The sequence below is a fragment of the Harpia harpyja genome, chromosome Z, assembly GCF_026419915.1.
Source record: "Harpia harpyja isolate bHarHar1 chromosome Z, bHarHar1 primary haplotype, whole genome shotgun sequence".
NCBI lineage: Eukaryota > Metazoa > Chordata > Aves > Accipitriformes > Accipitridae > Harpia > Harpia harpyja.
Window position 1 is genome coordinate 93,719,214 of NC_068969.1, and position 23,961 is coordinate 93,743,174.

The 23,961-nt window shown below is 40.8% G+C and overlaps 1 long non-coding RNA gene across 3 annotated transcripts in view; it reads left to right on the plus strand.

Moving 5' to 3' along the window:
* LOC128137869 (uncharacterized) overlaps window positions 1-23,961 on the plus strand; it is a 48,741-nt gene that overhangs the window by 466 nt on the left and 24,314 nt on the right. For 2 of the 3 annotated variants that reach the window (XR_008233893.1, XR_008233894.1), the window contains exon 2: window positions 6,371-6,546. This is a non-coding gene — a long non-coding RNA (uncharacterized LOC128137869). Of the gene's footprint in view, window positions 1-6,370; window positions 6,547-12,427; window positions 12,511-23,961 lie in introns of all 3 variants that reach the window. The other variant, XR_008233892.1, reaches the window with a different exon arrangement.

Sequence of the window (23,961 nt, forward strand, 5' to 3'; positions counted from 1 at the left end):
TTTCATATAGGCAAACTGAAAACTCCAAAAGCATGCATAAACCATTGCTACTTCTTAACTGAAACTAGACAGGATGGTCGTAAGTAACTTTCTGGATGGTAATCATTTTGCAGTGAATATTACTAGTCCTGGCTTTGAGAAGTGTCTTTATAAAAGGCTGGTACCCTTTTGGATCCCTTCCTTGATGTATCTGACCTGAGCAAATGTAAACAGGTAGTTGAATTAATGTTGCAGAAGCAGGTCATAGTTTCATTTTTTTGTTACTCTTGAGTGTTTGATTTTAAAAATCATATTACTTTCTTTAAGGTGCTTTTTTGGTTCTAAATAAACTGAAATATTTGGTCTATCAAAGCAAATCCTCTGAAGTAAGCCAGTAATTGGCAGCAATAGTAGGTTGCTGTCCTCTGTGTGAATCTTGGATGTTTTAGCTGTGGTTTTCATAGATATTCTTAGCAAGGGAACAGGAAAGTCAAAGATGATAAATATTTTCATTAAGATAATGATTTTTTTTTAAGCTTTGCATTTTTTCTAACCTTTTTCTGAGAAGCAGCTAGATCATATTGACTGGCACATTAACTATGGCCTGCTTGCCTGCAGAACCACTCCTCCCAGATCTCAGATTGCATTACTGTCTTGCAAAACAAATTGGCAAGGTGTGTGTCTTTTCCCCCTACAGATAGGGCCACAAAATGAAATCCAGGCTTTTATTACTATTATTAGCTCAAGTCCTAGCAAAATGCTACAGAAGAAAATTCCTAATCTTGCTACTTAATATATTGCAAGCAGGCATTTTTGGTTTTAATATAGTTAAACAGCGAAAAGTTAAGAAATGCCAGGATTTAAAGTTGCTTACTGCTGAGCGGAGTTTATCATTTGAGGCTCAATGATGTGCTAAAATGCAACAGTATGTCTTTTCATTCAGAGCTGGCACATGTCCTGCTGGCTCAGTTTGGGTGGAATTTTCGTGTGCCTGCCTGCAAAATGCCATGTAAACAAATGTTATGGGGGGAATTTCCAAGAGTATGTAATGGCTAGATGCACAAGAGGTTGTTGTGTCAGTGTAATGGAATATCTCCCTTTAGTGGCATATGTCTTCACCCCTTGGTTAAGGTATCCCATAGCTTGGTGTTTGGGGAAAAAAAAGAAAAAAAGCATAGGCGAGGTATTGATTCTAATCCCCAAAGCAGATAAGGGCACTGAACCCTGGTCTCCCACATCCTGGATGACAGTCTTAATCACAAGGTAGGAGGTAAAGATGATATTTCCTTTGTGTCTTGTTTGGACATATATGTGGTCTGAGCACATATACCCACAAATGAGAAAGATTCAACATCTCTACTCTTTGAATAAGGAATAACGTAGCCCCCCTCTGCCTAATGCATCTAAAGTGGTATGCATCTAGGTACATACCTAAACCTAAGTGTAGTTTCTTAGTAGCTTTGCTAACTAGTTTTTGAAAGGCATAAATGGGGGGGTTCAGGAACTAGGTTTTGCTGGGCATCTAAATGGATGCAAGTCTTGAGCTTCTCTATGAGCCTAATATATTGACTTCCCCTGCCCTAATAGTAGCCATAAAATACTCCTGTTTGTTTGCCTGAAGGTCAGCCTTATAGCATTTTCCTGTGCTTATGCTAATTAAATGAGATTATGAATGAGGAAAAAAATCTGGTTCACTGCATTGGAGAGCTGAATGTTCTTGGGAAACTTACACTGCATTCAAATAATGCCAGAAACTGTTTTAACAGGGATAAATCCTGAGGATAAGCATTGTTTTGTATAGTTTTTGACTAGCCAGAATATGGTAGCTGGGTTTTTTTTCTTTTGTTTCTTTTTTAATTCTTTTTTTTTGTTAAGATCTTCCAAGTCTTTTAGCCCGTCTCCCTTCTGGGGTAAGCTATGCACTTTGGAAACTTGGAAAGGAACAATAAGATTTGATGCATGTTTATACAAAACAATTCATTTAATAGCTGAAGGGGATACTTCTGTAAAAGTTGCATGATTTATAAAGCACAGGGTCAGCTTTGGAGTTTTTGAAGCCTTAAGCAATGGATGATTACAGTGCACCAAATGGGATCAGAGATAGCAGAGTTTGCACCTGCAGTTGCTTTTTCAACCTTTGTACTCTGTGCCATTGATTGCTCAGAGGCCCCTGAGGCTGTCCAAGAAGATACGGTCTGACCTGGTAAAATGAGAAGTCAAAATATCAGGTAAAAACAAGAGCAAAGAAAAATTGTCTGTGCAGAGGTGTGTCAGAAGTTGAATTAGCGGCTAACTATTCTGTGTTGAGTCAAAAACCATCCCTGCTCTTACCTTGGTTTGATCTATAACCAGCAAGTGTGCCCCTGACTGTTGTGTAGCACTTTTAATGCCAGCTATGTTAATTTCTTTGTCCAGTCAATGCTTTGAAAGGCAGTGAGAAAATGGTATGAACGAAGAGTGGCAAGCCAGTTCTTAGATTCTTAGCTTCTAGTAAGGTTAACGGTGTAGTGGTGAATACACAGATATTAAATGACAGATAATGACAATTAAGAATGGAGCTACAAAGAGCTGTCCTTATAAAATACTGGAGATGCTAATATGGCTATTTTTTTTGTTTCTTTTCTCACAGTCTTTACATTTAAAAATTAGCTGTTTTGAACTTCCAGCATACCTCTTACCCATGTGTCCCTACTTTCTTAATTCGGTGCACTTAATCCTTTTTCCAGTGCTGCTTTTTCTATCCCATATTTCAAGAATTCTTTTTGTAAATGTGTGTTAATTGATGTGTGACCTTATTATGAAATCTCTTGCTGTGATCTTGGTATGTGGATTTAATACACAAATACTTTAGGCACTTTTCTTTTCCTCAGTGAATCCAGCCCTTTCTCATCCCTGTTTTATCTCTGGTGGTGATGTGTATCTTGCAAGCTTATTTTAGTTTTCTGATGATCAGAAATGTTGGCCATAAGAAGAGGTAGACGTGGTGACTAGGATAGCTTGAAGTGCCACTTAATGAACTAAACATCCCACTGAAACTAAAAATAGTAGTATTTCTTTAAATTGCTTCACACTGATGAAGTGTGCCAGTCTTTTAACAGCACTTCCCACAGAAACCCTTTGCCCCCTTAGAAAAGATAAATCGTGTTGACAAACTCTGGACAAGAGTGTGCACAGGCTTGCTGATAAGAAAGGTGAAGGCCTTTGAAGTTTGTACATTTATTTAAGTATAAAGGCTGTCTCATGGCTCTGTCTCTTCCCATAACTGTGGTTATGTTTTTATAAGCTTCATTTTGTTGGAAATGTTCATACTTTTGGTTTTGAAATATATCCTCAGTGTATTGATTGTATAGTACTTTTCTCAGCTTGTAATGTGAAGTGATATGCGAGAAGATCTTTAATGGAGTTAGTAGGCTAATTGACTACCTGAGTCTCAGGTCCATGTGCCAAATCACACTGTGGCATGAAAATTAGTGTTTGGAGTATTTTTAAATTTGGCAGCTCTAATTTTGCCCTCAAGAATCTAAGTGCACAAATAGAAAGGTGTAAGTAGGCATTTTTGACCTTCTGATCCTAGAGATTTTGCTTTTTTTGAAGCTAGTAATTCCTTATACATAGAAAGTACAAATTAAAAGTACAAATTAATGTCCAGAGTAAATTAACAGCATAATTTAGTGGGATGAATTTGGCAGAGTGTTTTGGGAGAGAAAGGGAAGGGATTACAAGCATCCACTTACTGCTTTTTCCATTTTGACCTTAAATCAAATTAATCTCTTTAATGTTTTCCCCTTATATGTTGCCTTGACCATGCAAATAATTTCAAATTGTGGAGTCTGCACTTACAAAAGCACTTATTTATTAAGGGCACTTCTGAAAGTGTCCCTTCAGTGTTGAGTTGTGACTCATATGTCTTTCAGTGGTGTTCTGCTGCTGCTCTGTAGTCTCTGAAGGATTATTTACATGTCTTCATGCCTTGTGGCACTTTTGAAATTGCTCTTAAGTGGTCAGATATGTCTGCCAGGTTATTCAATTAATTTCTGCTTCTGCAAGGTTGGAGTCTGCCGCTGGAATGAACACATTTATGCTCCACTGGCTAGTGCAGCTGCCTGTGCTGGATCCTTTATCAGGAAGAACTGCTGTCTTTGACTAACAAACATGAATGCAGATCTGGGGGAGACTGTCTCTGGCTGCACATTACATTCTTGCCTCAAACCCAGATAAATGGCCATTACTACATACGCACTTTCCTAGTGTTAGGTGATCAACCATGAAGGCGAACAGATATCCAAAGAAACCAAAAATAATGAGTTTTGCAAATGCGTGTTCCCTGTCCTCCCCTTCTCCTTTTTATTTCCATATCTATCTCAGCCTCATACAAATTTTTTATCTTTCCTAGTGAATATTTCCTATATCTGTGCCTACAGCAGAACACATTTATTCCCCGCTCTTTCTTTCCTCTATTAAATGTGGTAACTACATCAATTCTTTCTCCAGCCCTTTAGTAATACCCTGTTCTCAGTAAGCTGTCATAAATCTTTTCTATAAGGTTTCGAGTTCCCCTTTCTTCCGCTCAGGATTTAAGTCGTCTGGGTCTAGTGCTTTGTTGGCTTTCAGTAGTTCTAATTGCCTTATCTGTTTTATGATGAGGGTAAAGCCTTTCAACGATTCACTCCCCCAAGCCTAGGAAAACATGCCTCAGTCCCTAGGATGTTATCTTCTTTCCTTTTGTGTGTACTGTTGTGAAAAAATAATTTAGACCTGTAGCATATTAACCATCTATCACTAGTTTTCTTCTTTGATCCTCTAGTATTCCTCCTGTATCTTTTCTATTTGTTTTGATAGCTTGCTTTTTTTTTTTTTTTTTTTTTCCCCTCTGCTATCCTTCTCTGTTATTTTTCCATTTAGGCACTGTCTTTATTTACATGTTTCATTGTTTTGCTTTTGTTCTGTATCTATTTATTAATTTCCTTCTCTGGGAAATACAAATTTCTGACAACCTGCTCCCCTTCTCCCTGTTTTTTTCCAGAATTTTATGTTTCACTGCTGCATGTTTTTTGCAAAATAGCACACATAAAGGAAACTTCTCCTCCTGCAACTAAATGCAGATCTATAAAATTTCACCTGTCACTATTTCAGTAATTCTAAATATGCATTTCCTTGCCAAGTGAATATTGTTGCTATGTTTTAAAATCTCTTTTTACTAATTGCCTAGAACTGTAGGGCTTAGCTAAAAATCTGGTCGTTCCTATCACCATCCAAACAAAAATACCATCATGTTGTTTGCAATTTTAGAAGCTCTCACTGCATGCTCTAAAGTTGGTGTGTGGTGTGTTTTGTTTGGTTTTGCTTCTTTGGAGTTTTTTTAAATTTTACAGTGGCACTGGTGCTTTTTTGTGTGTGTGTGGTAGCACGTTACTCAGTCTGGGAGGGGGAATGGAATGAAAATTGACTGAGTGCAAGTGAATCCCTCAGGCAACTGGGAAATGCAAAATCTATCTAAATGATCAGATCCTATTTAGGCGTATGAAAATGAACTATAGGTAAAAGCATGAATTGTAAAAGGTTTAGTTATACTTACCCTTTCCCTCTGAGATCTATCAAATCATGAATAGTAATCTGTCACTTGCAGATGAAAAAAAATTATTTGATTTCCAGACAATTTCAGTAACATATTCCCTTTCATAAGTGCTTAGCATCTACATATATTCTGCACCCTTTCAGAGTTTGCTTTTGCAGCCTCATTGAGAATTTTTTGTAATCGTACTCGCCTTTGGACTGACATCCTAAAATCCTTATACTCTTCCTCAAGAGAGAGCTAAGTTTGGGTGAGCTGTCCTGTGAGGCCACTGACATGGCCTCCCAGAGGTTTAATCTTCCTGTCTGTTTATCCTGTCCCAACCTTACGACACTGTGAGAGCACCTGTATGCTTGGATGGGGCAAGGATGAAGCCCTGGCAACCAGGCTGTGCTTACCAAGTCTACCCACATGCAGTTTGTGCAGCCTTCGCTGGAGAGCTCCCCGTATTCACGGTGTACAGCACATGTGGTTGGTTGCACCAGCACATTCACATGTTGTGTTGCCAGCACTTCATAACACACCTCTTCAAACTCAGTGGCACAGACATAATGCAGAGACCTTTTTTTTGGTTAATATGGTACTGAAGTGCCCATCCCGTTGTGTTCATGCACTTACTGCTTGGTGAGAAGAAAAGAGAGGCATAGCATGGCCCCATACAGACCAAGTATACAATTTCAGGAAGGCATGTAGACCACTGCCTGAAGGGCATAGCTGGGATTGGAGACCACTTTGTTGGAAAAAAAAGTCTAAAATGAACTGCTGAAGAATGGTGTCTCCAAGGTAGACAACAGTAACATCTTATTGCACTTCTCCTAGACTGGAGATGGCATCAGAAGGCCTGGAGGAAGAATGCCACTGGTCACCCTGTGGCTCTGAAGAACACCATCTTTGTGGGCTGGGAAAAATCCTTTGTCTGCTGAGAAGGGGAGGAAAAGCAGTTCAGAGTGAACATCCATGCCTCCATCCTTATGCTGCCTCCAACATGGATGATGGTGAGAGTTGCTGCTGCCTCTAGCCAGGCTTGTGATCTGGTTGTGTGTGAAAACATTACTCTGTGGTGGTGGTAGGATGGCCTTTTTTCCAATTAGGTGCGTTTGGTATGGGTTACTGCCCACCAGGTACTAGAGACTCCCAGTCCCCTCCTTTAAGGCTGTGCCTTAAATGCCTCTGGCAGCAGGCATTACTTGCGCTGTAAGCACTCAGACTCCAGCTGGATTTGCCAGGCATCTCCCATGGGGCATGTGGGGAGTCCAAGGATCCTGCTATAGCCCAGACAGGAGAGATGCTGTTTTGATGTTAGGCCTGGAACTGAACTTCACAGTGGCCTTCATTATCTGCTGGGCATTAGGGGAGGGACAAAGTATAGGTCAGGGCCACCACCATGGAAACTGCTGACCATCTATACATTTCAGCAAACTACCTTTCCCAGAAACTGCATGTGTGCACAGGAAGGTCCTTTGGCCAGAAGGGCACAGCAGTAAAATCAGCAAGGCAGGCTTCTTCCATGTTTTCTTCAGAGTCATCCTGCAGACCACTCCAAGGAGCTTTTGTCAGGTGGGCTGTGGTTGATGATATCTCTCTGAGGGAGAAAAACCTGTGCTAAGCATTACATCTAGGAACTTTGCTGCTTCTACAAAGATTCTGGGGAATGCAAGAACTACCCAGGATTGTGAGCAGAGTGTCAAATGCAAGCATTTTTCTTTGGGAGAGCTGTCCCACCCTCCCATTTTTGGGTTCATGCTTCTGTGAGCAGCCGAGAGTGAGTTGTCCTACCAGTGTTGGCACTTGGAAACCCAGCCAGGCTACCTGAGAAGGCGGCACCTACTGCATGCATTATGTTAGTCTAGGAGAGACTGGGTGAAGTCACTAGACTGGTACATGCAGATGGTGGGAGCAAGTAGCTGCTTGTCTTAAGGAACCGGCAGAAGCACTAAGGGACAGGAAGTTATGTCTCCTTTTTTTGTTGCCTTCTATTGTTCAAAAGAAGTTGTTTCCTCCCCCTCCTCAAAGGTGGAACACCTTGTTTATATCACTCTGGAGACTGTGATAATGAACAGGTTTCATGGAGCTCCTGGGCAGACAGCCCATCATCTGGATTTCAGATTCCTAGTTAAAAAGCAAAAAGGGCTTTTGGTTGTGACTGGTTTATTTTACTTCTGTAGTACATCTGCTGTTAAAGGGACACCTTTTATTTCTCAGTTGTGTCTAATGGCCCTTGTTTATGTTCTGCGTCCTTTCTGAGTCATCTCCCACTGCCCAAATCCATTAGGGGGGCTGTAGAGGTCCTTTATTCTGGATAGATGATGAAGGACTGTAAATGATCCCATAAAAAGGGACCTTTCTCTCAGTGCTTGCAACTGGACTGTACCTAACCTGAGCTGGTTCTCATAAGCCAGCGTGGTCCTCCTAGGCATGATGACTAGCTGTGAATTCTTCCTATTTTGAAATGGCTTAACTGGAAGGAAACTGGCCTATCCTTGTGCATTTTGGTGCTACTCTGACCGGTGTGAGCTAGTCTCAGTGAGGAGGTGGGGCTGTAAATAATGCAAAATCTCCTGATTTTTCTGTTTTACAAACAAAATTTATAGAATGTTATTATATCTTCTTGACAGTAGCTGCTGTGTGTGAGGCCTTTGCCATTAGCTTGCACTAAACAATTTGGAAAATGGCACATACTGAAGTGCAAATGTGTGTCTGACTTCTTGTCTTAATTCTCTTAAAGGAAAGCTGAATATGCTTGTACCCTGACATGTGTATCACCCAACTCATCTTGTCCCCAAATTGGCAGCAAGCTTGGAGCCTCCCATAGAAGAGAAGCCAGCTTAGGCTGTATGCCAAGGAGGCAGGAGAAGGGTAAATGTCCAGAGGACTTTACTTGGCCTTTTCAGTAGTATGTGGTGTATTGGCTGGCTTTTCCTTAAGAAAGAGGCCCTGGCCAGAGCTACAATGGTGATATAACTAAGGGAGAAGGTCTGACAGACCGTGGGGTGAGATATGAGAATGCAGTTATGATTAGCAAAAGGTCATTGCTCACCCCAGCAGTGTCCTGGGATTTTTTTTACCTTTCTTTTTTTTAAGGGAGGAAGAAAGAGGTTTTCTAATTTTGTAGCCAGATGTAAAAGACTCTTAGCAAAGAGGCAGAGGGGAATGTACAGAGCAATCACAGAAGACAGATGGAGTCAGGCTGCTATATTTAACTGCAGTAAGAAAAGACAAGCATATGGCTTTGCAAAGAGAAAGGATAGAATCATAGAATTGTTTAGGTTGGAAAAGATCTTTAAGGTCATCGAGTCTAACTGTTAATCTAACACTACCAAGTCCACCACTAAACCATGGCCCTAAGCACCATGTCTAGATGTCTTTTAAATACCTCCAGGGATGGTGACTCAACGACTTCCCTGGGTGGCCTGTTCTAATGCTTGGTAACCCTTTCAATGAATAAATTTTTCCTAATATCCAATCTAAACCTCCCCTAGCACAACTTGAGATTCTTGTCCTATCACTTGTTACGTGGGAGAAAAGACCAACACCCACCTAACTACAACCTCTTTTCACGTAGCTGAGGAGGTCTCCCCCTCAGCCTCTTTTTCTCCAGACTAAACAACCCCAGTTCCCTTAGCTGCTCCTCATAAGACTTGTGCTCTAGACCCTTCACCAGCTTTGTTGCTCTTCTTTGGACATGCTTCAGCACCTCAATGTCTTTCTTGTAGCGAGGGGCCCTGTCGTGGTTTAACCCCAGCCAGCAACTAAACACCACGCAGCCGCTCACTCACTCCCCCCCACCCAGTGGGATGGGGGAGAAAATCGGGAGAAGAAGCAAAACCCGTGGGTTGAGATAAGAACGGTTTAATAGAACAGAAAAGAAGAAACTAATAATGATAATGATAACACTAATAAAATGACAACAGCAATAATGAAAGGATTGGAATGTACAAATGATACGCAGTGCAATTGCTCACCACCCGCCGACCGACACCCAGCCAGTCCCCCGAGCGGCGAATCCCTGCCCCCCACTTCCCCGTTTCTGTACTGGATGGGACGTCACATGGTATGGAATACACCGTTGGCCAGTTTGGGTCAGGTGCCCTGGCTGTGTCCTGTGCCAACTTCTTGTGCCCCTCCAGCTTTCTCACTGGCTGGGCATGAGAAGCTGAAAAATCCTTGACATTAGTCTAAACACTACTGAGCAACAACTGAAAACATCAGTGTTATCAACATTCTTCGCTCTGAACTCAAAACATAGCACTGTACCAGCTACTAGGAAGACAGTTAACTCTATCCCAGCTGAAACCAGGACAGGCCCAAAACTGAACACAGTATTTGGGGTGCAGTCTCACCAGCACTGAGTACAGGAGCACAATCACTTCCCTAGTCTGGCTGGCCACACTATTTCTGATACAAGCCAGGTTGCTATTGGCCTTCTTGGCCACCTTGGCACATATTCAGCTGGCTGCTGACCAACACCCCCAGGTCCTTTTCTGCCAGGCAGCTTTCCAGCCACTCTTCCCCAAGCCTGTAGCGCTGCATGGGATTGTTGTGACCCAAGTGCAGGACCTGGCACTTAGCCTTGTTGAATCTCATTACAATTGGCCTCATCCCAATGATCCAGCCTGTCCAGATCCCTCTGTAAAGCCTTTCACTCTCAAGCAGATCAACACTCCCATGCAGCTTGGAGTTGTCTGCAAACTTACTGAGGGTGCAGTCGATCCACTTGTCCAGATCATTGATAAATTGATCATTGATCAATTGTTTAATAAACAGAACTGGCCCCAATACTAAGTCCTGGGGACCACCACTAGTGACTGGCCACCAGCTGGATTTAACTCCATTCATCACCACTTTTTGGGCTCGGCCATCCAGCCAGTATTTTACCCAGCAAAGAATACACACCTCCAAGCCATGAGCAGCCAGTTTATCCAGGACAATGCTGTGGGAAATGGTGTTAAAGGCTTTACTAAAGTCCAGGTGAACAAAATCCACAGCCTTTCCCTCATCCATTAAGCGGGTCATCTTGTCATAGGAGATAAGGTTGGTCAAGCTGCTGACTGGGCCTGATCACCTGGTTGTCCTGTATGTATCACATGATGGCACTCAAGATGATCTGCTCCATAAACTTCCCCAGCACCGAGGTCAGGCTGACAGGCCTGTAGTTCCTTGGATCCTCCCTCTGACCCTTCTTATAAATGGGAGTCACATTTGGTAACTTCCAGTCAACTCGGACCTCCCTGGCTAGCCAGGACTGCTGAAAAATGATTGAAAGTGGCTGAAAGAAGAAACAGAAGAAACCTATTTGAAAATAAGGAAGGCTGAGGGGAAAGGGGCTTTTAAAGAAACTCTAGAAAGGTGGAAGGAGAGAGAGAAAATGAGGGAGAAACTGGGGTTTGTAACCTATTTGGGTTTTTTTTCCCCTCATATTGGTTCCTTTTCTTGCTTCTGAATGCTATATATAACTCTAAATAGACCTTTTTTACTGTAAAGAAATCCAGTAATGACTCCAGAATTGACAGTATGATGAAAAATATTTTGAAAGAATGCCTAAGACTTATTTCATATGGTAATTTTTTTATTTCATGCAGTTATTATTTTTAAAGGCTAGGAATGAAGTTTTTCCTCAGTGACTCCTTGGTGGGGAGCTGACTTTCCATTCAACAGTTTCTAATAAGGTGGAGAGAGAGAATGACTCCTTTCTACAGAAGCAATATCTTTTTTTAGCACAAATACAGCTGGAAGGTTGATTTACATGAGGACACATTGCGTGAGCCTTTAGTGGGATTTTTCTGTACCACTAGCTTTTAAACATGTTTTTATTATATTAAACATGCTTTAATTTCACTTCAGAGAGAAAACATTCATATGCCTTACTATTCAAAATTAATTTTTGTGCAATACTGAATACTAACTCTGTGATCTTGCCATAATATATTGATTGTAGAGAGGAGGAAAAACCTTTCTGTAATCTGCCCAGAGACTGTTTCTTCAGCAACCTCAGAACTTGCTGTTTGATGATATTTTTCAGATAGATAGTTCGTGAAAAAAACAAATTCTTCTTAGTCTATTTTAATGGTATTTGCCTTAAATCCAATTTATTTATCAAATGGATTTGCTCCATAAAAATCTTTGCAGAACTCTGTTGAAAGGGAATTCAGAAAACAACCTCTGAACACCATGATAATGCATGATTATATTTTTTCTCAACTGTAATTTAATGTTTACAGTTTTCGAGACTCTGTCAGCTTTGAAACTCCCAAGTAATTCAGAATGGCTTTTATGTCTCTAAGTAGTCTAAAAGTAAAGTCTTGAGCTTTAGAGCTCTCAGTACCTGAGACTTCCCATAGTTCTACCTGGATGTAAAAAACAACCATGGTCCAAGTACTGAGCACGGATATGTTCTCTTTGGATTCCAGGGGAATCAAGTGCTGTCTTCAGGCACTTCATTCAATTTTTGTTTGTGAGCATGGGCTGATGTAGCAAGGGACTACAGCTGCAATATTTTGGAGGTGAGTTGAACTGCTTTCAGATAGCATTGTCCCTGCCTGTCTTCTGCCTCCCTACAGCCTAAGAGTAAGTTTGGCATGGGTGCTATGGAAAAACACTTGTGAAAAGAAAAATGTCATATTACTAAAATCAATGCAATAAGATGGAAGGTTTAAAATATGCTTTTCTGTTTGGTCTTCCTCCAAGACAGTTTTTGGCCAAAAAAGAAACCCCAAAATAAATGTAGCTTCTAATATCAAGTAAGTAAAAATAATATCATATTAGGTAAAAGAGAAGCAACTGTTTTGGTGCAAGCAGTGTATAAAGAAGTAGTGCTCTTTATTGCTGACACCTAGTGCTTTGCTCTAACAAAAAAATATTTTTTTTTTCAATGCACAGCATCAAAGCAGAAAGGAGGTGCAAGCAGACAGAGGAGATGATATGTTAGCACTATGTTTGAAGCAGTATGCAAGTGTTTCCAGGTAAGACTGACTGAGCTTCTGTAATGTGCTTCTCAGAAGTGCAGCCCAGACTGCAGCGCTTGGTCGTGGCCATGTTTTGCCTGACAGGTTCTAAGCTCTGCTTCAGAGAGGAGAGGCTGGTGGTACATTCTGACTCCAGTTCAACCCTGATGCAGGACTTCTTTCTTTAAATTATGAAAAGAAGAACATTTAATCTTTCTCTTTAGACTTGAAAAGAGGTTCTTTTCTGTGGAACCTAGTGTGGTGGGTTTCAGCCTTGCTTGTCATGTTAAAAATCTCATTTCAGAAAAATGAGTTTCGTGTATGCCTTTTCTAGGGGATGCATCCCTGACTGTTGTTTGTCCAGCTGTTTCTTATTGTCCTGGGAACAAAAATTTGGACACCTAAGGCACAAACTACCCTTATAACAGCCACATCTGTTCTGATTAGGTAATGCCCGCTGAAAAAGAGTTGTAGAAGAAATGCAGAAATGTTCATTTAGTCAGATGAGGAAACCAGTGGCTCTGTTCAAGAAGTGTCTGATTTAAGAATGGTCAAAATCTTGAGCATGGGATGGGATAGTCCTACAGAAAGCATCAACAGCAGGGCATTAAGGACTGTGTTAATACCAAGAAGTAACCACATTCTGGTACCAATATCTTCCAGGAAACAACTGTCACTCTTTTTCACTTGTATCTTGTACCTGATCACAGTGCTAATTCCCAGGATTAGAGCAGTATATGGAAACATGACTCCCCTAAACTGTACTGGTATGCCAGCAGGAACAAGAAAAGGCAATTGCTTCCCAGTTCAACAGACTTTTCAAGACAATGTATATTGTTTTTCTTGGATTCTTTTTAATGAACTACCAGGCCCAATTCACAAAAAAATATGTTCACTGATCCTGAGAATATAGCCAAATCAAGTTATCTAAAGTCTCACTGATGTACAGAGAAAAATCAAGGTGCCAGAATCAAGGGCTAGATGATAAGAAAGACTGTACTGCACAGCACAGGACAGATGTATTTGGACCTGCTTAGTTACAACAATTCAAATAGAAGATGCATCCTGATTATGTGTCCGATATTTCAGAAGATAAAGACAAGAGATTCACCCTCAGACTGACCACTGACAGATTCTGTTGTCACATGCAAGGCTGGGGGTCTTCTTAAAGAACTTTCCATTATCTCACCCTAAGTCCAGTTGGCTTTCACAAATGTGAAATGCTGTTTTACATTCACAGTCACCACTAAGTATTTCACACATTCAGCATTTCCCTTATCTTCCTTCTCTGTAGCATGTGGGCTTCCTCTCAGTGGCAGTACACTTGACTAAAGTGTAAAGAACCATGTGGAAATCAGTCTAAAAAAAATTGCTGGAGGCGTTTCACTTCCTTTGTGCAGACATGGCAGATCAGTTATCTAATGACAGATGAGTACAGTTGTTTTGACACTTTAATTCTTTGCCTTTTCACCTTTTTCCTCAGTAAGACGAATTATAGCCATTCATATAAAGACATACAGGAAATGAAATTGTTTTAGTTACTGTGTCTACATGACACAATTTGCCATGTCAACACAAGGAAGAAGTCTCTAGAGAATCCCTTTTTTCAGAAGGAGGTCTGTACCCTTGCTGACATAAAAAGATTGAGAAAGCTTGGTAGTGCTTACCACCATCATACCATCTGTTCAGAGTCAGAGCTGGCTTTTGATTCAGTTTCACACATTCATCCAGCCAGTTTAAAGGACTTGAGGCTTAGGGTATGCATATTCTTGCAATGTGCAGCCAGAGGTTATATTGGTACTGTTCATGACACACCTGGGGAAAAGAAGTGCCTGTGACTGAATTGCTAATCAGGCTTTAAGCCTCAACTCTGTTAACTTGGCTCATGCTGCTGGATTTAGTGAACTATGAAAAGTATTCTTTATCTTACACAGACTATATCATGTTAAGGATAAATTGAATTTCAGCAAATATTTTCTTTCCAAGGAGCAGATTTATTCACTTCATATTATTCTTCAGAACATGATGAAATTGCACTTAGCTTTGATAGCATGAGTTTACTGTGATTGCCTAATTTCCTTCTAGTGTATGGTGACAGGGCTTGCAGATAGCAGAGAAGTAATATAAGTTTAATAGTTTGATAGTTTGACCTGTCTCATATGGAATTCTGATAAGCAATCTGGGAAGTATTGCGTAGGCAAAACTACAGCTGAAAGGGCTTGCAAGCACGCTGGAGAATAAGACTAGAATTCATAACAATTGCAACTAATTGAAAAAACAACCCCCCAAAATAGGGTGCAGTTCAATACGGATGAATACAAAACACCACTCTTGGGAATAATCAATTGCTAAAATAAAAAATAACTGCTAACCAGTACGTTACTACATGTCATCTACCTGGACTTATGCAAAGTGTTTGACACTGTCCTGCATAACATCTGTGTCTCTAAATTGCAGAGACAGGGACTTGATGGATGGACCACTCAGTAGATAAGGAATTGGCTGGATGGTCACACTCAAAGGGTTGTGGTCAATGGCTTGATGTCTGAATGGGGACAAGTGGCATTCCTCAGGGGTTGGTATTGGGATTTGTGCTGTTTAACGTCTTTGTTGGTGACATCAACCGGGGCATTGAGCGCACCTCAGCAAGTTTGCCGATGACACTAAGCTGTGTGGTGTGGCTGACATGCTGGAGGGAAGGGATGCCATCCAGAGGGACCTGGATAGGCTCGAGAGGTGGGCCTGTGAGAATCTCATGAAGTTCAACAAGGCCAAGTGCAAGGTCCTGCACATGGGTTGGGGTAATCCCAAGCACAAGTACAGGCTGGGTGATGAGTGGACTGAGAGCAGCCCTGCAGAGAAGGACTTGGGGGTATTAGTGGATGAAAAAGTGAATGTGAGCTGTCAATGTGCACTCGCAGCCCAGAAAGCCAACCTTATCTTGAGCTGCATCAAAAGAAGTGTGACCAGCAGGTTGAGGGAGGTGATTCTGCCCCTCTACCTACTCTGCTCTGGTGAGATCCCACCTGGAGTACTGCATCCAGCTCTGGGGCACCCAACATAAGAAGGACATGGACCTGCTCAAGCAGGTCCAGAGGAGGGCCGTGAAGATGATCAGAGGGCTGGAGAACCTCCCCTATGAGGACAGGCTGAGAGAGTTGGGGTTGTCTGGCCTGGAGAAAAGAAGGCTCTCTGGAGACCATAATGTGGCCTTCCAGTACTTAAAGGGGGCCTACAGGAAAGATGGGGAGGGACTATTTATTAGGGAGTGTAGTGATAGGACAAGGGGTAATGGCTTCAAACTGGAAGAGGGTAGATTTAGATTAGATGTAAGAAAGGAGTTCTTCACTGTGAGGGTGGTGAGGCACTGGAACAGGTTGCCCAGAGAAGTTGTGGATGCCCCATCCTTGGAAGTGTTCAGGCCAGGTTGGATGGGGCTTTGAGCAACCTGGTCTAGTGGAAGGTGTCCCTGCCCATGTCAAGGGGTTGGAACTAGATGATCTTTAAGGTCCCTTCCAAACTAAACCATTCTATAATTCTATGATTCGAGAATTATAATGGTTTACAAGCTGAACATCATTTAAAAAAATTGTGTCAATGGAGAAGGGGGAAGCAAAGCCCAGACTTGGATGAATAGACAGGGCTGCTGTAAGTTAAGATTCATTCCTTTCTTCTTAGCACTAGTAAGGCTTTATCTAGACTGCTGTGTCCAAACTTCTTTAGGTACCACAGGTAAAGAAGAATGCAGGCCAGCTGGGAGAAAAGCCAGAGATCAGCAGGGATGACTTAGAGATATACAAAAAATGATTGTTAAGGGAAGAACTAAAAATTTGGGATTGTTTATTCTAGAGAAGAAAAAGTTGAGAGGAGACATGATAAATCTTCCAATATGTAAAATATTGCTGCAGAGAGGAGAATGTTATCCATTTAGAGTGGTACAAGAAGTTATAGGCTTAACTACAGCAAGGGAGATTTAGGTAAGATTTTAGGAAAATATATCTGAAGACAAGAATGGTCATGCATTGGAAAAGACCGTGTTGGGGATGTGTGGGGTATTGAGGGAGAAAGGTTAGACAAACCTCCCTCTTAAATTATGTAGGTACATTTGATTATGTCCTGTCTGTTCTGACCTGAAATCATGCTGAGTGGCTATATAATTGTAACTTGGAAAACTCAGTAAAAAGATGGTGCTCTATAAGCACAGAGCCAAAAAGCATGAAAAGAGAAGCTTCAGGAATATTTGTGTTGCACAAAGACCCACTCGCTGTCAGTGTAGCTCTGGTACTAAAGGTTCTTGATTAATTAATTACTGTTAAATGAGTCTGGACTTAACTTTTGTTCAGTCAGGTTTGATCTTTGTACAATATCATCTTTTTTCCCATGATTAGAGTTGCTGCCTGTATTCTTCTTTCCTAATGCTGCCTAAATTTCTGAGGGGTATAGTGCATATTTATTCACTAGTCTGTGAATAAATACCACCTCAGCCTCCAAGGTCTCTTTTAGATGCATTCATACCATTCAGAAAATGTGTACTTTAGGTATTCAAGGTAGAAATCAATAGATAACTTGAGGCACTGAGTCTTTGTGCGAGATGTCTTTGGACTTGCCCTTCAGCCGAGTAGTTTAACATATTTTTCTTCTAAAACTACATTTCACACACGGTGAGCAGCAGCCACACACTGTCTGTCCATAGCTGTGTGATATTATATTGATTTGCTCAAATGGATTTGAATGTTTGTGGTTTTCTGTGGTCACAGAGGGCCACTAGTCCAAAAGCCCCATGGTATTATTGTGGAAATAACAAATAGTTTGTCACTGTTGAAGCTCTTTCTTTGCCTCTCATCATCCTCTTTGGAACCTGAACTAAACCTGTGGTCTGACAACTGAAAAGCTAATCTATTTCACAATGGTATTTGTGAAATATAGATCAGACTATAGAATGGCCAGCTGTGAGAGACCAACACTCCACTGTCTGCTGCCAGTCCAGGTAATATAGCTCCTTTGACTACCAGTTCACAAAAAGCAATGTCAAAACAAAACAAAAAAAAATTGCCTGCTTACCCTTCTGTAGTATTTCTCATGTGGTAAAAAGCCTCAAATGTCTGCATGTTTTGGTGCTGTCAAAAAGCATGGACTTAGATGGCACCATAAGAGAGGAAGAATGGCTGCTATTCCACAGTTCTGTAGGGTAAATAAACATTAATTTTCTAAATTGAAAGCAGAACTATCATAGAATATTATGCAGTGGATATATTATGTATTGTGAAGCCTCTTATGGCATATACTTTTACTCAAAATGCCTGGCTGGCTTTTCCCAGGCCTATGAACCACAGTTGCCCGGCTAAGATCCTTACATAGTTGCAGTACTTTTCCAGCTCCTTCCTCAACCTGTGGGGTCTCCTCTTCTGCTTCTGTTCCTCCAAATCTTACTTATGCTATCCTAATGAGTCTGATGCACTTGGACTGTTTGGATGCCAGGTGATTTTCAAGTGCTGTAATATTCTGGTGCATATGGCAGTGCTTGTCTGGTGGGGATTTTGTAATCTCAGTCATTCACAGCATGAGAATTAGGATCCTTCTTGGCGCACTGAAGAGATTCTAACAGCAGGCAAGTGGGTTTATTTAAGGAATAATGCCAGTGTCCTTGATAAGAATGATAGACTCACAGGAACAAACACCTTTTGCAGTTTTTAAGTGTTGAGCTTTATGATTAGGTAAGTATTCATTGAGAACTCCTGTTACTCCAATGAAACACCATACTTCCTGAATAAATTAGCCTTTTAAGCAGCACAGGTTAAAAGAATCAGTACTAATATCTGGACAGATTTCACACCAAAAAAATATATTGCATTCTCACCATAATTTTAGTCAGTGAAAATGATGAATTCACAGTGCAGGTTTCAGCCCCTGAAGAAGTGTAGTTTACCAGAAAAACTGTTACAAACTGACTAGAAATAAAGTCCATGGGCAAAGCATGTCTTCTAAGAACAGAACTTGAGAAGAAATAAATGTGCTTGTTTTACTTTACCTCCTAATGGCCTTCTGAAACACTTGGTCTGGTACTACTTACTTTGGCTATGAAGAATGTATTTTTTCACCTCAGTATTTCTAAAAAGCTTTTTATCAGAGTTCCTGCCATTCCTCTCCTGTCCATTCCCCGTTCTAAGACTGTAGCTGAGAATACACTGTCCTGTCTGCTTGTAAAAAGCCATATGCCTGTGTTAGTAACTCTCTTTCTTTTGAAATATCTTTTGCTTTTGAAAATCCAGGTATTTAGATGTATTTCTCACTTGTGCATTCATATTTCTGGTTAAGGTCAGGAATTCAAAAAATAATATCAGAGAGAAAAACTCAAAAGCTCATTGCTTTTGTGGCTTTTTTCACTGAGGCCAGTTTTAGGCTGTATTGCCAATGATCAGTCTGTACTCTTTAGTTCTATATTATATACATAAGCTGTGTGTGCAACAAATGATGTTTTCATAGCCTCTCCATATAGCCTATTAAACAGTAGTTGGAATACTTCCATTCCTAAAGCAAAACCTTTGGCATAAAAAATATTGTCATTTGGATAGGCTAGACATACTTTTGCAAAGTGACCTTATGAAAATATTGGCTGAGGTATGACTGAGCCTAAATTATATGACAGTGAAGTAGTACATTCTGGTCTCTCCGGTACATGAGGTCTCATCTTGTAGCAGTGAAACCACCTGAAATTAAACAAAAAACAGTAGTGTGCATCAGATTTAGAGGTTGAAGTATGCTGGTTTGGGGTTTTTCTTTTAGTTGAAGACATTTATGTAAATTCTTTGTTTGGCAAAGGCAAACATCACTTACTGTGGTTTATCTGCCTGATGATTTTTGTCCTCATAAAATAAAATGATAGGAAACACTGGAAGGAGACTTTTCTGTCTACATTATAAATATAAGTAAGTCTGGAATAGCTGGGTCAGAATTATTTCTTCTTCTCTCTTTTACAGCTCTCAAATATTTTTCTGTGTCATTCAGGGATATCTTGATTGTTTGGGTGCTCTAGATGACAACATCTTGCTCTCTATTAAAACATGCATATTTCTGTTTCCCTTCAAGGGTCAATCATCTTAAAAACTGTCTTCCTAGTCTGTAGTGCAGGGATAGATATTATAGTTGACTATCCCATTTACCAGCTCATCCCCCTGAATCGTTAGTCAGATGTTCATGCTTACTATACCATGTTGCCAAGTCTATTCCAGTTCATAAGAACAAATGGGACCAACCCATGCTTTATCATTTGAAATAATTCTTATGCTTAATGTGTAAACTTTTTGGTTTGTATATTCTGTACATGTAAGGGAGAGTATAAGGGAGAGCTGTAATGGAAATCTTTTTTAAAATGACTATATATATATATATATACACTGACTGTTACTCTCTGTCATTCCAGTGAGATAACTTTAGAGACACAAGGGTGCAATACCTGATAGTACAAGTCAGATCATACAGGCCATTCACATGGTGAAGCTGCAAAAAAGAATTGGGAAAAATACAAGGTCACTTGTGAATCAGTGTTTCTCACTGCTTGCCAAGAACATAGAGAGCCACTCAGTCCAAGCAGGTGAAAGAAGTATCCTTCGAGTGCAATGTTGTATTAAATCTGTTTGACTCAGAAGTAACTTCTGAAGAGCACACATGATTTGGAGCCAACTTTTCAATAGCTGCTGCAAAAACGTTATCTTCCAGACTGTGTTCAATATAAAAAGCTTCAGCTTTTAATGCTTTATTGCTGCCAAAATGAAGCTGTCAAAACTAAAGGCTATCCTAGGGCTATTCTGTAACTGTGACCTTTTACTACTACAAACAAATCCTAAAGGGGAGCACGTGTACAGCTTAAATAACCTTATGAATATTGGACTGGACTTTCATTTTGTGACTCCCTTTGACTGAGGAATATGACTGTTGTATCTTGCTTTGTTCCACAGCCAGTGCGTTTCATAAATTAAAAATAGGAATCATAGTAAAAGCTCTTTATAACAGGACTTGTTTTCTCTTCCATGTGATCTTCTAAGTCAAGAACAGTAGATTTTCCCTCTACCTTCCCCATATGGCAAAACTCCTTCATATAGATTTGGAGAGTTTATTCATGAAAATGCAACATTTTTTTCTGATGCATTGCGGTTTAAGAACAGATTTTTTTTTTTCTTTCTTTTTTTTTTTTTTTGAGAAGGTTCTGTCTTGTTTGTAGTCTCCTTTCATGTCTGTAAATTTAGAATTGTTAAGGTAGGGTCCTTGTGGGTTTTTTTAATGGTGCATTAGGAGTAGAAGGTTACTATCAACCAATTTATATTTTAAAAAAATGGAAAAGGATAGGTTTGAATTTTTTTCCCCCAAATTAGCTTTCAGACTTTTGTACTGCTTTGAAGGAGTACCAGATACCAATTGTAGGTTATAATCAGAAGATCCTCATTCTGTGGTCGGATTATACTGAGTAGCAGGCACTTCATACTTAGTCAAGTGATGTCAGTTTAGTGTAACAGTCTGGCATATTAGCTATGTCTAGCAACTTCCAGCTTTCATCCTTTGTCTATGACTTAAAGGTATGATCAAGAGTGAACACAGAAAGCGCTTTTGGTACAATGCTATTTTGCTATGTGTTTCAGGAATAAAAAAAAGTGAGATATACAGAGAAAGTGTCTTAAACATAATAAAGTTAAAATATCAATTATAAGTCTACTCACTGAAACTTGAACTTCAGTTTTTTTGCATTTGTAGTATGTACAGAAACTACACATGCACATGATAAAATAAAATGCAGCTTCAGCTTAAGTGTGGCTTTTCTAAGGGTGTACAGATTCTGCAGCTCTACACTGAGAAGCCAAGCACACAAAGACATAGTTTGAGAGGACAGTGGGACAGAGCCTAGCTGTAAATGTAATAGCTATCCATTTCAAAAGGGGGAGAAGGAGGATATAAATCCTTTTTCTGGCCCTTCAGTAATAGTAGCTGACAGGGAAGGCATGATGATGAGAGAATGTGGTGGTGAAGTCTGGGGAGGTATCTGTGTGAGGTGCATAAGAAAGACCTGCACAAGTGTGCAGTAGCTTTTTAAACATACTCTTCCAATTTGTATCTTATAAATGAAACTTGTGCCGTGTGAGAGGGTTCTTAAAAAAAAAGGGATACTGAAGTGGAAGAGAAATCCTGTCCAGAGAAAACAAGCATTTGTTTCACAGTACTGTGAAGAAGAAAACTAATTCAGAATGTTATTCTGTTGTGATAGCAGCTGAGGTGCGCAGGCTGTTGGCCGGTGGCAGGCTGGGTGCCACCTGCCCTGGGTGCCTTGCAGATTTTGTGACCAGAGGCTATTGATCAGAGTCCCCCACTGTGGGTATGAGGTTTCTGTCTGTCTGCATGAGGAATTTGCGACTAGCAAGCTGGAATATGGCATGTCTGACCAGGGTAAGTGTAGGGGAATCACTTTATGGCATTAGACTGGGATATGGCGAGCTTATGGTACTTGCAGGGCAGGTGTGTGTTATCAAATGATGATCATCTACATTCAAAAATGGGATGAGAGTTGATGGACACGAGCATGCACTCACCAGGGGACTTTCTGGTCCGAGGTGCTGCCTGAGAAGGAAGGTAAATTAGTTGTTGAGCTGAGCCTGGGTAATGTAGCTGCAGGAAGAGGAGGCCATGGGAGCAGCAACAGCACTGCAGTAAGGCAGTTCCTCCTACCGAGCCTGAATGAATTCACATGTATGTTGAGTAGCAGGAAGAAGCAGAGAGCTGGAAGCCGCACTTCAGGGTAGTGATTGATACTTGTTACCAGTGCTCCTAGTCCTCCTCAAGGAATTTCAGTGTCATCTCTTTCTGATGTACGTCCTGCCTATATAATGCACTCAGCTGTTTGTGTTTAATTGGTGACATTTGGTAGATACTCCTGGTTGGTCTAACACTCTACACCAGGTTAAGAAACATCAGGAGATGTGGTCTCACTTTTCAGTTTACATCCTCTGGGCTGTATATACTTTAGCAGGAATCTTTTAAGTGTAGCCACTGTATCATCAGCTTGTGTTTTGTTACAGTGAAAGATGTAAGCAAATGTCTACATCTTTTACTGAGAATACACACGTAGGAGTCCCCTCATCTTCTAATGGCCTAAGGCTGTCCTCATTTAAGTAACGACAGATGCACATGTCTCTGCCAGAATGAGGCAGAGTCTGGAGCTATCCATTCTGTCTGAGGCAAGTTTTTATGTTGCCAAAACATAACTGTGTCTCCTGCAAACTTGAGGTCCTCTAGACGAAAGCAGACAATATTGGTGTGCAGTTATTTTAACCATTAATGTTCAGACACCGTTCTACTGGGGAAAGGAGACAGTATGGGAACAACCTCTTCCCAAACGTGCTCATGCTGCAAGCCAGCAGATCAGGGAAAGCTATGTAATGTGGCATTGCAGACTACACCCCTAGCAGCCTAGGCGTAGTGGCTATTTGGCAGAAATAAACCAGCTTCAGCTGTACTTCAGGGTTTTTTAGCTCCAAAGCAGAAAGGGCACATTGTACTAGCCGTTGGCATCACTGACAGGATTCATGAGGCAAGCCTTTAAGCTGTCCTTGAGGATCTTGCTATTACCAGATGTGGCCTAGAAGGACCTTATCTACTTCAATTCCAGCTGGTCTGGAAACAAAAATGTCAACTTTACCAACAGAATGCTCTGTGCAGGGACGTTAGGCTTTTCCCCCCCCTTTTTTTTCATTTAGGAAAGTTAAATTCCCTCTAACGAAATGAAAGGCCCCATTACATGGAAGGCAGGCATGACTGGAAGGGCTCTTTGTCTCACAGACTGTTGGTCAGCACTGGCCCACTGTGCTGGCAGCAAAGCTAATACATTGAAATTGCAATTTAGCTGCCACTAAAAAGAGTTAGTCCTGGCCTTTGTGCTCTAACTCAAAATTCAGTCATAGTTTGGACTTACACCATTTTTATCGTATTGAAATGAGCAATGAAAAAAGCGGGGGTGGGGTGGGGGTGGGGAAGTGGAGTATACCCTGCAATTCTAAACAGTGACTTTTTCACAGAAATTATTTACATACCAGCATTGTACTGTGCATCTTCAAGCTGGGTGATCTGTGCACATAATTAGCATCATTTAGGAAGGAAAACTTCACAAGTAAGTGTCAAAACACTGGTTTTGTATTAGTAGTGCATAGACAAATGTTCCTAGCTATTTGCTACAACTACACAGAAATTATTCTCACATGTTTATACAGATAGGTGAGGTGCTAGCCACCAGGGTGGAACATGGGAGCTGCTTAATAAAAAGATTCAAGAAAATATAGTCAGTGAAAAATCTCACTACCATAGAACAAATTTTTTCTACAGCCACAAAACCAATTATTCCTTCAGTTTTCAGCCACTAACCTAGCACAAGACTTCTGCTTCATGGAGGGGGGGGACACATGTCCACAATGCATTTCCCACTTGCTTTTC